At 47.1% G+C, this 12063-nt stretch overlaps 1 protein-coding gene across 4 annotated transcripts in view; it reads right to left on the bottom strand.

The window, feature by feature from the left end:
• STOX1 (storkhead box 1) overlaps positions 1 to 12063 on the bottom strand; it is a 73251-nt gene that overhangs the window by 41178 nt on the left and 20010 nt on the right. For 2 of the 4 annotated variants that reach the window (XM_054523369.2, XM_063727376.1), the window contains exon 1: positions 1612 to 6288. The exons of 1 other annotated variant lie outside the window; for it this stretch is intronic. The gene's annotated coding sequence lies outside the window, so the exon portion shown is untranslated. Of the gene's footprint in view, positions 1 to 1611; positions 6289 to 12063 lie in introns of those variants that run through there. One more of the 4 variants, XM_054523370.2, reaches the window with a different exon arrangement.

Here is a 12063-nt window from a genome sequence, read left to right on the forward strand (position 1 = left end):
TGGACTAATGAGACTTTTTTTCCCCCCAAGACGGAGTCTTGTTCTGTCACTGAGGCTGGGGTGCAGTGACATGATCTTGAGTCACTGCAACCTCCGCCTCCTGGGTCCAAGTGATTCTCCTGCCTCAGCCTCCCGACTAGCTGGGATTACAAGCTCCCGCCACCATGCTAATTTTTATATTTTTAGTAGAGAGGAGGTTTCACCATGTTGGCCAGGCTGGTCTCGAACTCTGGACCTCGTGATCTGCCCACCTCAACCTCCCAAAGTGTTGGGATTACAGGCATGAGCCACCGTGCATAGCCCCCAATGAAACTTTTTTAAAGGCCCTTCCTTCATCTACGATTCTTTCTTCCTGCTTGGATCTTGCAGAGGATGCAACCATTTTGTGACCATGAGGTGACAAGCATGATGCTGAAAGATCATCTACTAGGAAGATGAAGCAGAAATCAAGGGCCCAAGTCTCAGACAGCCTTGCTGAGCCAAGCTCACCCAGGCTACCTACTTCCAAGCTTCTTGCTGGAATCTATCCCTCATTTGTTCAAGTCATTTTTAGAAGACTTTCTACAATCTGCAACAAAACACCTCTCTAACCAAAATACCTAGCCAAGGACATTAGACATTTATTGCCTCCTCATTTTTTCTGCTGTGAGCAAAACATTTGTCTTGCTAAGGGGCTTGATTAGACCTTCTGGATTTGACAACACACTAAATACTTATTTTCAACACATTAACTCCCATGAGCTGGCCACACAATAGATATTTACAGAAAAGGTGTCAGGACTGCTGCTGCTTTACCCGCATCACATCAAGTTTGGGATGCAGAAGCTTTGAGATGAGATGCAGAAGCTTCAACTAGGATTGCCTAGTTTTTAATTCGTACTGAAAAGATAGTGATAGGCACTCTTCCTGGAAGAGGAAGTATTTCCTTACAGCATGTAGAAATCACAGAGGGAAAATAAGAACTGTCACAGCTGTTCAAAGAATAGGTTGCTCTCAAAATGGGTATCTACAGTTATGGCCCTGAGAATGGGATGCCTTTCAATCACTTCTGAATGGAAGTCTTGTGAAATGGAGACAATAAGCCAATACCATTGTTAACATCAATATACCATTAGCTCAGAACTTAGAGGAGCAAATAATGACTAACATCATGTATATTTCAGAAGTAGGCAATCCCTGCCATGTGCTGAAGAAAGTTGCTGTGAGTCCCCAAAGAACCTGGATCCACCCAGACTCCAGGTCTCTGTGGGCAGGGTCGGTGTGGAGGTGACGAAGCACAGCAGAGGTCTCCCACTCCCAGGCTTTGTGGTGACAGGAGCTGGGATAGGGCTCCACTTTGCATCACGAGATAAAACATGTGTAGTGCTACCATTTAGCCCAGACTATACACATATACATATACGTTACCAAAAGCATCATAGAAACTGCAGCCTTGCCTGCTTCTCTCCTACTGATGGAAGAGGGGCTCAGGTGGCCCAGAATAATAAACAGGACCTGCACAAGAATCCAGGAAGGCCTATCTACACCCTCAGGTGCTTCCCCATCCCCGCTTAGCCACTCTGCCCCATCGCCCACCCTCTCTCCCAACCTATGAACCGCTCGCGTTCCAACCTGGAAAGCATCACTGAGTTTCTGCATCAGTGGTCTCTTTCAGGTCTCCCAGACCGTCTGCTATGCTCCAGCTGCTTTCAAGTTGATTACAGACTCCGTGGCCTCTGAAATATTAACTTTTAAAAGATAAAAGCCACTTCAGGGACACAATTCACATAAATGTAGTTTTACTAAGAAGCATTTCTAGGCTGTTAGAAATTTTAAAGACACAAACTGTTCAACTTTAAGACTGCGAATTCCCTTTTCTTCGGCACAGAAGGAAGGTTTCAGGTTATATCTGGGTGGAGGTGACCACTCCTCAGCAGGACTGCAATATATGTTCACAAGGCCATTGCCTTAGAAAGCAAATGTAAAGTTTGCAACCCTTAAGAAATCTCAACTGAGGCTGTAGGTCAGCAGCTCTGATCTCTACATGGGAGGGTCACCCGACTTCTGCTTCTAGGAGCTGGCCACCTTCTTCACACTACGCCATCCATTACTGCACCACTGACCCATGGCATCCTGGAGGTTTTCTCAGAGTGTGACCAGGCAAACAAGCGAGGTCCATCTGCACAGGCTATCTGGTTTTTCCAGGGACTTTGCACACTGACACAACAACCTAACCCCATTCTAGACAAGAACTCGGATTCTCTTGGGTTTCAGTCTAGAAAAGAGCTCCAACATCTCTTTTAAATACACTTGCTTCCTGCGTTATTGCTTTTCTAGCCCCTTCTTCTTCCTTTTTAGGCACCTAAGACTGATGTTCTCCACTTATGAAACATCCCCTCTCCCAACTGCCCCACAGCCAGTTCTCCTGCTCCTACCAGGCTTTCTCACCTGAAGCTCCCTTCACCAACCCTCATGCCCAGGCCACCTCCTCCCTTTCCCACCACCACCCCAGGCTCCAGCCTGGCAGCCCAGTGCATGGTGCCTCAGCTCTAACTTAGGGGGCAAAGCCAATTCTTGTGAGCCTGGAGCAGCGTGGACTGCTGGGTCACCACTCCACACCCATCCTGCTTCTAATGTGACCCAAAGGAGCAGTCAGTAGCAAGAGAAACAGAATCTTTGTCTTTTAAGAATTGGGTTTAGGATAAATGTCACTGCAAACTTGGGATCCTTAGCTAAGTTATTTTACAACTGTATAGTGAGAGACTCCAGAAAGATTTACCTAACTCTGAGCGTGTGTTTACATTTCAAGGGAAAATGAGGCCCAGGACCTTGGAGACATGCCTAGGACATAAAAACTGGAGCCTGGAGACATGCCTAGGACATAAAAACTGGAGCCACCAGAGCTGACCTGGCTCCTAGAAAGATGTATATTCCAGAAGGTTAAAGAGAGAACCTGGGATCCTTCAATCCTGTCTCCAGGCAGCAAAGATGCTTCTTCCCTCCTTTTAGGAGGGGAGGGAAGCAGTTGCCTTTTTCTCCTTCACGTAAACAAGAAATTCCATTTTTCTCTGTCCCTCACCTATGGAGTGTCTGACCACTAGGGCTGGAGATTTTTCCATCTGACTTTCATCATACCACCCTGGGGTAAGCCCTGGGGTAGGGAGTGCCTATGTAGTTATAATTATTTACATATTATTTTTTTCTCTTACTCTGTAAATAACAAATGCTTCTGATGCAGAAGACATCATGTTTGCATTCAAAATAAAATTAATAAAGATGACTATTAAAAGCCCAACAGTTATGGCAACAAAGATGATAGGGTCCTATTTGTCACTTGGTTTACTGGAAGAGACAGACAAGAGGCCTGTAGTTGGTCAGGAGGATTGGAGCAATATCTATGGGAACCAGCACAGACCTACTGAAAGGACTGGAAAATGTGTTAGCCAGGGATCAGGAGGTAGGCTTGGAAAATGCTGCCAGAATGGCACCTTTGGATTTTGCTGTCCTCCCCAGGAGGGAGGGGAAGGGACCTGGAAATTCTTAGAGATGAGCTTTAGGTGGGATGAGAGAAGTTTCTGTCGCTGTCTCCTTGCACTGAGAGGGAGAGGGTTCTTGAGCTCCCTCAGCCAGAGCGGGTCTATGAGGGCTGCAGGGCCACGCTGCAGCAAGGAGGAGGGTGTCTGGCTTACTGACTTGGAGACACTTTTCTGTTCTCCTCTAATCCTTAGTTCCCTTCCTACCCCAGCTGATCTTCCTGTCTCAGGAGGTACTGTACTAGTCCCCTACACAGGGGAAACAGGAGTGTAGGGGAGAGATTTGAATGTTGATAGTTGTGTCAGGTACTAGCACCCTCATGCCCACGTGGGAGACGGATGCTGAGGAATGCAGACAGAAACCTCTGTGAGCAGCAGAAACAGTCCTGGAGACTTCTCTCCTAGGGTCCAAATGGGGAGAAGGAGAGCTCTCACATGCCATACTGTCACCTGCATTCTGCCTCCCTTTTTGCATTTCCTCCAGCAGGGAGGAAATAGCTTCTCCCTGCAGCTGCAATTTTATCCCTGTAAATGCTGAATTTAACTGTTAGGGTTTAAGCAAAACTTTGGAAAAAAAGAGGAGTTTAAAAGCAGCTTTGGTCCAGGTGCAGTGGCTCATACCTGTAATCCCAGCACGTGACCCCCGTCTTTAGCTGAACTAAGGAGGAGGAAGTCCTAAAACATGAGGAGAGCATTCTGGCCTGCTCTCCCAACCTGCTACCCTGTGCCCTCTTCCTGACTGCTCTTCTGGGTGCAGTGAGCACTCTGAATTCAGACTGACTGCTGAGTACACCATTTCTGACTGACAGCTCTGGTCACAGACAGTAGGGGATGGTCCCAGCTCACATACGGTCCACACATAACATCTTGCACACCTCCAGATGTCATAACACAGCAGGACAGACAAATTGGGCAGGACTGCTTAAAACTGCCCCCAGGCAGTCCCTCTGAAAACAAGAACTGACCTGAATTATTTGGGCTGAATTGGGAGGGGCCTCCAAGTTTGTCAGCTGATGGGAGATGAGAGGACATATTAAGTCTTTTTTTGGTTTGTTTTTTCCTTTTTTTAGCCAGGTGCAGTGACTTACGCCTATAATCCTGCCATTTTGGGAGGCTGAGGTGGGAGGATCACTTAAGCCCAGGAGTTCGAGACCAGCCTGGGTAATATAATGAGATCCCATCGCTACAAAAAATTTAAAAATTTCAAAATTGGCCTGGCTTGGTGGTGTACACCTGAGGTCCCAGCTATGTGAGGCTGAGGCGGGAGGATCGCTTAAGCTGGGGAGGTCGAGGCTGCAGTGAACTGAGATCATGCCACTGCACTCCAGCCTGGGTGATACAGCGAGACCCAGTCTCAAAAAACAAGTCTTTAAGAGTTAAAAAAAAATTTTTGGCCAGGCACCATGGCTCATGCCTATAATCTCAGCACTTTGGGAGGCCAAGGTGGGAGGATCACCTGAGGTCATGAGTTCAAGGCCAGTCTGACTGACATGGCAAAACCTCACCTCTACTAAAAATACAAAAATTAGCTGGGTGTGGTGGGGCATGCCTGTAGTCCCAGCTACTTGGGAGGCTGAGGCAGGAGAATTGCTTGAACCCGGGAGACGGAGGTTGCAGTGAGCCAAGATCGTGCCACTGCACTCCAGCCTGGGTGACAGAGCAAGACTCTATCTCCAAAAAAAAAAAAAATTTTTTTAAGAAACAGTCTCTTTCTGTCACCCAGGCTGGAGTGCAGTGGTGTGATCACAACTCACTATAACCTCAAACTCCTAGGTTCAAGGGATCCTCTCACCTCAGCATCCCAAGTAGCTGCATCTTGAGTACCTGGGACCACAGCCATGCACCACCATGCTTAGCTAATTTTAAAATTCTTTGTAGAGATAGTCTGGCTATGTTGCCCAGGCTGGTCTCCAACTTCTGGTCTCAAGCAATCTTCCTCCCTAGGCATTAGGAGCCTTATCTACTGTGCATGCCTAGAAGGTAACGTCTTACTTGGTAGCCCTAACAACTGCAAACTCTTTGTTACCAGGGGTGCCATGTGTGCCCTCTGGGGTCATGCATATGAAAGATAGGCATTAATTTATCTCTGGTAAAAAACACTGGCTTACACCTAGAGGTGGTTCAAGTCTTTGAGAAAACCCAGGTAGATCAAGTAGCCCTCAGACATGCACTCTGTGGGCAGCATACCTATAGTGAGTTATGCCATTGGAAAGGTGGTATGGGCCAGGTGGAGTGGCTCACACCTGTAACCCCAGCACTTTAAGAGGCCAAGGTGGGCAGATCTCTTGAGTTCAGGAGTTCAAGATCAGCCTGGACAACATGGTGAAACCCAATCTCTACTAACAATAACAAAAATTAGCCAGGCGTGGTGGCATGCACCTGTAGTCCCAGCTACTCGGGAGGCTGAGGTGGGAGGATCACCTGAGCCCAGAGAGGTCAAGGCTGCACGCAGTGAGCTGTGATCGCACCACTGGACTCCAGCCTGGGTGACAGAAAGAGACCTTGTCTCAAAAGACAAAAAATGGGCTGGGCACAGTGGCTCACACCTGTAATCCCAGCACTTTAGGAGGCTAAGGCGAGTGGATAACTTGAGGTCAGGAGTTCGAGACCAGCCTGACCAACATGGTGAAACTCCTTCTCTACTAAAAATATGAAATTAGCCTGGCGTGGTGGCGCATGCGTAATCCCAGCTACTTGGGAGGATGAGACAGGGGAATCACTTGAACCTGGGAGGCGAAGGTTGCAGTGAGCTGATATTGTGCCACAGCACTCCAGCCTGGGCAACAAGAGTGAAACTCTGTCTCAAAAGAAAAAGAAAAAAAAAAAAAGAAAAAGGCTGGGTGCGGTGGCTCATATTTGTGATCCCAGCTCTTTGGGAGGCCAAGACAGGCATATCACCTGAGGTCAGGAGTTTGAGACCACCCTGACCAACATGAGAAACCCTGGCTCTACTAAAAATACAAAATTAGCCAGGCATGGTGGCTGATGCCTGTAATCCCAGATACTTGGGAGGCTGAGGCAGGAGAATCACTTGAACCCGGGAGGCGGAGGTTGCAGTGAGCCGAGATCACGCCATTGCACTCCAGCCTGGCAACAAGAGTGAAACTCTGTCTCAAAAAAACAAAAAAAAAACAAAGAAAGGTAAGAAAGGTGGTATGAAATTTGTTCTATACTTTAATTGAAGTGACTTATGACCCTGACTCAGCCTGAAAAGCCCTGCCATTCAGGTCAGCTTCAAATCACTGGCCAATTATACAGAAGACAGAATTTGCTACAGATTTTTTCCTTGCAGGCCATGACAGTCTTACCAAATTAATAATACACCCAGCTATATGTCCTGAGCCAGTTTAATTCAGAAACTTGAGAGTCACCAGCCTTTCTAAAGTAAACCTTTATGGTAAATGAGATTTGTTCAACTGACTAAAACCAGAAGCCTTGAAGGGTGACCTAAGACCACACAGTGGGGTTGATCTCATCCTGCCCTCGCGAGTTCTGCAGGCAATAGCTGAATAAGTGCTGCTTAAGGCGAACCCAACAGATTGGGTCCTAGCACCTGCTGATCACATTAAAACAAAATGACTGGCCAGGCACAGTGGCTCACGCCTGTAATCCCAGAGCTTTGGGAGGCTGAGGTGGGTGGATCACCTGAGGTCAGGAGTTTGAGACCAGCCTGGCTAACATGGTGAAACCCCGTTTCTACTAAAAAACAAAAAAAGCCGGGCATGGTGGCACGTGCCTGTAATCCCAGCTACTCAGGAGGCTGAGGCAGGAGAATCGCTTGAACCCAGGAGGTGAAGGTTGCAGTGAGCCGAGATTGCACCATTGAACTCCAGCCTGGGCAACAAGAGCAGAACTCTGTCTCCAAAAAAAAAAAAAAAAAGAAGTGTTTCCCAGTCACACAGGTAGTAAGAAATATACTCAGACCACTGCCAAGTACGGCTTCCCTATGACAAGTAAGTCTGACTTCACTTTCAACGCAAAATGAACCTAACACCACCATCTCACATATGAATTCTGATTCTGAGCAACAGAGCGAGACTCCATCTCAAAAAAAAAAAATTAGCCAGGCATGGTGGCATGTGCCTGTAGTCCCAGTTACTCAGGAGGCCGAGGCAGGAATATCTCTTGAGCCCAGGAGCTGAGGCTGCAGTGAGCTATGATTGTGAGACTGCACTACAGCCTGGGTGATAGATTAAGACCCTGTCTTGGAGAAAAAAAAAAAAAAGACAAAAAAATCCTGAAAGCAGTAAGAGAAAAACTTAAACTCATACAGGCAAATCACAATAAGATTAACAGCTGACTTCTCATCAGAAACAATGGAGGTCAGAAGACAGTGAGATGACATATTTATTTATTTTTGAGAGGGAGTCTCACTCTGTTGCCCAGGCTGGAGTGCAGTGGCACAATCTCGGCTCCCTGCAACCTCCACCTCCCAGGTTCAAGCGTTTCTGCTACCTCAGCCTCCCAAGTAGCTGGGATTACAGGCACTCACCACCAGGCCTGGCTAATTTTTGTATTTTTAGTAGAAATGGGGTTTCGCCATATTGGCCAGGCTGGTCTCGAACTCCTGAACTCAGGTGATCTGCCCGCCTCGGCCTTCCAAAGTGCTGGGATTACAGGCGTGAGGCAACACGCCCGGCTGTTTGTTTTTAAGACAAGAATCTCGCTCTGTTGCCTAGGCTGAAGTACAGTGGTGCAATCTCAGTTCACTACAACCTCCACCTCCTGGGTTCAAGCAATTCTTCTGCCTGAGCCTCCCAAGTAACTGGGATTACAGGCACACACCACCATGCCCAGCTAACTTTTGTATTTTTAATAGAGACAGGGTTTCACCATGTTGGCTAGGCTGGTCTTGAACTCCTGACCTCAAATGATCCACCTGCCTCAGCCTCCCAAAGTGCTGGGATTACAGGTGTGAGCCACCGTGCCCAGCAAATAGATGTACATATTTTGGGGGGTACATGTGGTAATCTGGTACATTCATACATTCATATAGTGCATAAAGACCATATCAGGGTAATTAGGATATCCATCACCTTAAATATTTATAAGTTTAATGATTTTTTTTACTACCACAATTGGATAATTATATTAGAAAGTGAATTAAAACACAATTAAGTTTATTCTTAGAACACTCAACTTCCTAGAATCTCCCTTTCTCTATTCTTTTCCTTTTTTTTTTTTTTTTTTAGATAGTCTCACTCTGTAGCCCAGGCTGGAGTGCAGTGATACAATCATAGCTCACTGCAACCTTGACCTCCCAGGCTCAAGCAACCCTCCCACCTCAGCCTCCTGAGTAGCTGGGACCAAAGGTGTACACAACACACCTTGCTAATTTATTGTTTGTGGAGACAGGCTCTCCCTGTGTTGCCCAGGCTGGTCTCCAACTCCTGGGCTCAAGTGCTCCTCCCCTCAGCTTCCCAACGTGTTGGAATTACAGTTGTGAGCCACCGCACCTGGCCTCTCGTTTTTTTGTGTTTGTTTGCTTTTTGCTGGTTTTGTTTTTTATTTTTTTCTTGAGACAGGGTCTCGCTCTGTCACCCAGGCTGGGGTGCAGTGGCTCGATCTCGGCTCACTGCAGCCTTGATCTCATGGGCTCAAGCAATCTTCCCACCTCAGCCTCCCAAGTAGCTGGGACTACAGCTGAATGCCACCGTGCCCAGCTAATTTTTGTATTTTTTGTAGAGACAGGATTTCACCACGTTGCCCAGGCTGGTGGTCTTGAACTCCTGAGCTCATGCAATCCACCTGCCTTGGCCTCCCAGTGCTGGGATTACAGGCGTGAGCCACTGTGCCCAGCCAAATGTTTAAAAGTATATCTAAATCAACTTGTGCACGACCACAATGACCACCACAATAATATACATGCCACACTTTGGGAAATATTGCCCTAATCCATTGTGTGGGATGAAAGTGTGTGAATGGAAATAGAAGGCACTGTCTTTGCAAAGTGCCCTGGTTTGATAACCAGGCTTCCTTCTGAAAAGGATGTCTTCAACTATTTTATGCACTTTGTGCTGAAGGCCCATCAAGTAACCACTAAGCTTTACAGCACTTTAAGTTGGAAAGTGTTTAAGGTGGGAGGGAGGGGAGCTCTTTTTATTACCAAGGCTTTCAACCAGCAAATATAACTATGGCCAACTGCAGGGCTAGAGAAATAAGCTTCGGTTTAAAAACAAAAAAAATTCCAGGTGCAGTGGCTCATGCCTGTAATCCCAGCACTTTGGGAGGCCGAGGCAGGCAGATCATGAGGTCAGGAGATCGAGACCATCCTGGCTAACATGATGAAACCCCATCTCTACCAAAAATACAAAAAATTAGCCAGGCGTGGTGGCCTGTAGTCCCAGCTGCTCAGGAGGCTGAGGCAAGAGAATCGCTTGAGCCCGGGAGGTGGAGGTTATAGTGAACCGAGCTCGCACCACTGGACTCCAGCCTAGGCGACAGCAAGACTCCATCTCAAAACAAAAACAAAAACAAAAAACACATCTCTGGGCTTTCTGAAAAGCCCTATCCCCAAATGCTATTGCTTTACAGGTACTGGCCATTTTACATGACCCACAATTACCATTTAAAGGGCATGCCGTATCTTTCTTAGGGTTGTGAAGAGTCAGATGAATGGAAAGTTTAGGAGAAGAGGACTCGGTAAATACTGTGATAAAAAAATCAATAAACACAAAAACTCCTCCTTGCAGGTAATTTTTCAACCTGTATTGCAACAGAAATCAAAATCTAGAACACGGATGAAAGAACAATCATGAGAGGAATTTGAGTAACATATCTCACCCTGTAGGCTTCCACCCTTACTAGCTTTCTGTGTACAAGCGCTTGGCCCAATCAGATGGGAGAGGCCTTGTGCACAAGGCCGGGCAGGAGGTGCCCTGAGCTCCCTGGGTTCTCCCCAGCATGATCCACAGATGAACCTCCCCTGGTTGAGGACTCCTTCCACAGCTCCCAGAGACTGAAACTCCCTCTCTCAGATGGGCAGAAATCACAACTGTCCATTTTTCAAAGCATAATTTTCATCCTGTATAAATTAAAAATAATATGGGCCATTCCATACTATTAGGAAATGGTAATTTATAAATTAAATAATAGGAAGAGTTCAGGAATTACTGGCCTAAGAGAATCATTCAGTGATTCAATGGGTTGAGAACAGCACATCACAGCATGGAACACATCTACACCACAGACTGAAGCTGAAGTCGAGACTGGAAGGAGCTGGCCAGTTAGGAGAGAAGTTAGGACTGAAATCCAGGTCTCATGGACACACAGGGCCAATAATGCCCGGTTGAACCTGAAAAAGCAAAGCCTGGGCTACAAGACTGTAGTCCTAATTCAGAAGAAAGTCGTTTCTGTGTCTTAATACCATGGTGATTTTTCAGCACATGAAATCAAGATGGCCGAAGGATATGCTCCAAAGTGACAGAATGAGGCCTCCAGGACAGCCTGAGATGCCAGACGTGGGTCCCATGCCTGGCTTGGCACCCTGTGAGTTCCACAACAATAATTAACTGCTAACGTTGTCAGGCACGGTGGCTCACGCCTGTAATTCCAGCACTTTGGCAGCCCAAGGTAACAGAACTGCTTGAGCCCAGGAGTTTGAGACCAGCCTGGGAAACACAGCAAGAACTCAACTCTACAGGAAAATTAAAAAAAAAAAAAAAATAGCCAGGCATGGTAGCACGAGCGTGTAGTCCTAGCTACTTGGATGGCTGAGGCAGCAGAATCACTCGCGCCTAGGAACTTGAGGTTACAGTGAGCTATGATCACGCCACTATACTCCAGCCTGGGAGACAGAGTGAGACTGTCTCAAAAAACAAAACAAAACAAACAAACTGTTCATATTCACCGATAGCTCACTGTGTGCTGTGCCCTCTCCTACGTGCTTTATATGTATTGTTTCATTTAATCCTTGCAACCATACTATGAAATTGGTAGTATTATCATCTGTTTCACAGATGGGGAAGCAGAGGCATGAAAGGTTAAGCAAATTGCCCGTCATCTCATATCTGAAGGCCCTCCTCCCCCTTCTTAAATATCTAACCTGACCAGTGGCATTGCAGCTCCAAGCAGTGGCATGGAAAGCCCACGCAAAAGCTGGGTGGAAAGGTGAAAGGTCTTGCAGGCCACTGGGCTTAGGTGGCAGGCAGCAGTACAGCTGGGTTGTGCCTCACCTGGCTGAGGTCTGGGTAGAATTAGCATCTTCCAGTTATGATCCATTAGCAGGGACTAAGGGCCAGGCTCCTTGCCTCTGCCCTGAAGGAGACATGGGAAGGAAAATGACAGATGTGTTTTCCAGGTGTGTCCTCAGGGCAACAGGACCTAGTGCCCTCACTATGTCCCACCTGGCACCCAGGTCAGGGCTGGCCCAGCATGGTTCTTGATCAACAACTAAAGGAAAGGACTTGATCTATTCCAGGCAAGATGGAGGCAGGAGAAGAGAAGACTTAAAAATACTTCTATCGGCCAGGCACAGTGGCTCATGCCTGTAATCCCAGCACTTTGAGAGGCCGAGGCGGGCAGATCACCCGAAGTCGGGAGTTTGAGACCA

The sequence above is a fragment of the Pongo abelii genome, chromosome 8 (genome assembly GCF_028885655.2).
Source record: "Pongo abelii isolate AG06213 chromosome 8, NHGRI_mPonAbe1-v2.0_pri, whole genome shotgun sequence".
NCBI lineage: Eukaryota > Metazoa > Chordata > Mammalia > Primates > Hominidae > Pongo > Pongo abelii.